Below are 2,653 nucleotides of genomic sequence, written 5' to 3' on the forward strand. Positions count from 1 at the left end.
CCTCACCCTGGCCTGTCTTGGGGACCAGCTGTTGACTGTACTGTGCAGCTCCCATTGCTCCTGGGTTGGTCCTAAGAAGAAGCTGGTGGGCAGCCTGGGCTACCCTCTCCTGCCCCAGACCAGGCCTGAGGAAAAGATGGAGGGTAGCCTGTATGGTTCCTCCACTAAGTCTTCGCGGTCCCTGTGAGTGCGCTGCACAGCCCCCAGCCCCAGGGAGAAGCTGGCAGGAAGGCAGTGTGGTCCATGCCAACCCAGATCAGCCCTGGGGAGAAGTCTGTGGCCAGACTGCCAGAAGCCAGCCAAGGGTGTTATGTGCCCAGGGGCAAAGGCAAAATTTGAGGCCCCCCCTCCCATCGCCACCATGCAGCAGGGCCCCGAACCTGGCTCACAGCTGAGCCCGACCCGCTGGGGACCTTGTATCCGTGTCTTCCCCCACCCCCTCCAGTTTGGGGCTGTTCACTGTGTAACAGGGCAGCTGCCCTGTACTGGCCCTTTAAGAGCCAAACCCCAGCCTGGAGCAGGCCCGGGGAGTTCAGCCCAGCTGGGCGGCGTTGGCCAATTAAGGCCCAGCTGGGGGCTATAAAGGGGAAGGGCTGCTTCAGCCAAGACAGTGTGAGCCTGGCTGCCGAGGGAGCAGGACGCTCTCGGGAGCTAGGGCAGGGCTAGAGAGTCAGGCTGGGCCAGGGCACTCGGCCAGCCTGCTAGGCCTGCGGCAAGGCTGTGAGCTTGGCTGCCGAGGGAGCAGGATGCTCTCTGGAGCTAGGGCAGGGCTAGAGAGTTAGGCTGGGCCAGGGCGCTCGGCCAGCCTGCTAGGCCTGCGGACAGGCCTGCTGGAGAGACACCAAACCCCCGGAAGGGGGGGCTCAGAGTGAGTGACTTGGGCACTGCCGGAGGGCAGTGTGGCGAAGAGAGCAATGTGACCGGAAGATTCCAGAGGGGAAACGCCATGTGAGCGGAGGCCTGTGCGGGCGGAATGGACTGATTCCGGGGACAGACGACGGACCCCCCGCTACGGTGGTGAGTGACCTCCTCACACACTGCATGTACTAACCCTCTGGCAGAGATGGAGGAGGGTCGGGCTGGGGGTGGGAAGGAGGCTTCAGCCAGTGGCAGTGGGCAGAGGAGGAGCAGGCGAGCTGAGGGTTGACAGGGGAGTGGAGGGGAACTAAATTGGTGCCCCTCTAGTGTAATGCCGGGGGGCAACTCCCCCCACCCCGCCCATATGCTATGCCACTGCAGATTGCACAGCCCATCCCACCCCTGATTGCTCCTGGCCCTGACACCTGTGCCCCTGAGCCTCTAGCACCCTCCCATGAAGGACCTGAGCAATGCTGGCTAAGTCTTCTAATCTTCTGGGGCACCTGGTGCTGGTCACTGTCGGCAGACAGGATACTGGGCTAGATGGACCTTTGGTCTGACCCAGTACGGCCGTTCTTATGTAGTGAGTACATGTTGGTCTGATCCAACCCCCATTGAAGTCAATGGGGCTGTGTCTACATTGGCATGATTTTGACCAAAAGTGACTGCTTTTGTGCAAAAACATGCTACCTGTCTACACTGGCGGGGAGTTCTTGCGTAAGAACACTGATGTTCTAATGTGTGAAATCAGTGCTTCTTGCACAAGAACTATGATGCTCCTGCTCAGGGATAAGCCCTCTTGCACAACTGTTCTTCTGCAAGAGGCCAGTATAGACAGGCAACGTTAATTTCTTGTGCAAGAAAGCCAGATGGCTAAAATGGCCATCGGAGCTTTCTTGCACAAGAGAGTGCCTACACTGGCACGGATGCTTTTGTACAAAAGCACATCTCTTGCGCAAAAGCATATGCCAGTGTAGACGCTCTCTTATGCAAATACTTTAATGCAAGAACTCTTGCATTAAAGTATTTGCGCAAAATCATGCCAGTGTAGATGTAGCCTGGGTGTGTTTGTCTTGACTGCAGTGGGCTTTGGAAAAGGCTCTAAGTATTTGTTGTTGGTTCAGATGGTTTCCTCTCATGGAATGTGTTACAGGAGGGGACCAGACAAGAAAAACTGAGATTTGTCTTGCTTCAGATTTGTCTATCAGATGAGCGAGATGGGACCTTCTATAGAAGAAGCCTGTGTGTCAGCCCCACAAACTTGATGGCTCTCCTAATGGTACAACCCACCTGTGCGGAAGTCCCATGTGGATGTCCCTTAGCTCTGGGACCCCTGCTGCTTCCTTGTCACCACTGCACCAGTGGCTAATGTGAGGTGGTAGGAAAAGGGAGCTTTTTCAACTTGGATGGGGAGTTAAAGGAAGTAGAAAAGTCTGGTGGAGAGAGAAGGAAAGAGTCAAGGAGAAGAGTCCTTCATTTCAGCACTCTCCAGACTGGCTGCTGTAATTGCTGTTTGTTCTGAGTAAACTACTCATCCACTAGATGTCAGTGTGTGCTTTATGGGGTTCCTGGTAAAAAAGGGAGACAACTTTGAACTCCAGGTGGATGGAAACCTGTTAGTTTGTGTTTATAGTTAATTAAAATGCCTCCAGATTATATGCACGATGACAGTGCCTACCACTAATCCAGGAAATCTCAGGATAAATATATTTGCCTTTAGGTTTAAAACTAGATTGGGTAATGTACTAAAATGTGTACAGTAAAGAATAATTCTATATTGACAGGGAATGGGCTA

The 2,653-nt window shown here is 54.2% G+C and overlaps 1 long non-coding RNA gene across 1 annotated transcript; it reads left to right on the forward strand.

The window, feature by feature from the left end:
* Window positions 1-643: 643 nt before the first annotated feature.
* On the forward strand, window positions 644-2,401 carry LOC142826813 (uncharacterized). The gene is made up of 2 exons (XR_012901065.1): window positions 644-1,017; window positions 2,012-2,401. It is a non-coding gene; the product is annotated as an uncharacterized LOC142826813 (long non-coding RNA).
* Window positions 2,402-2,653: the final 252 nt, after the last annotated feature.

This window comes from Pelodiscus sinensis, chromosome 2, assembly GCF_049634645.1.
Source record: "Pelodiscus sinensis isolate JC-2024 chromosome 2, ASM4963464v1, whole genome shotgun sequence".
NCBI classification, from domain to species: Eukaryota; Metazoa; Chordata; order Testudines; family Trionychidae; genus Pelodiscus; species Pelodiscus sinensis.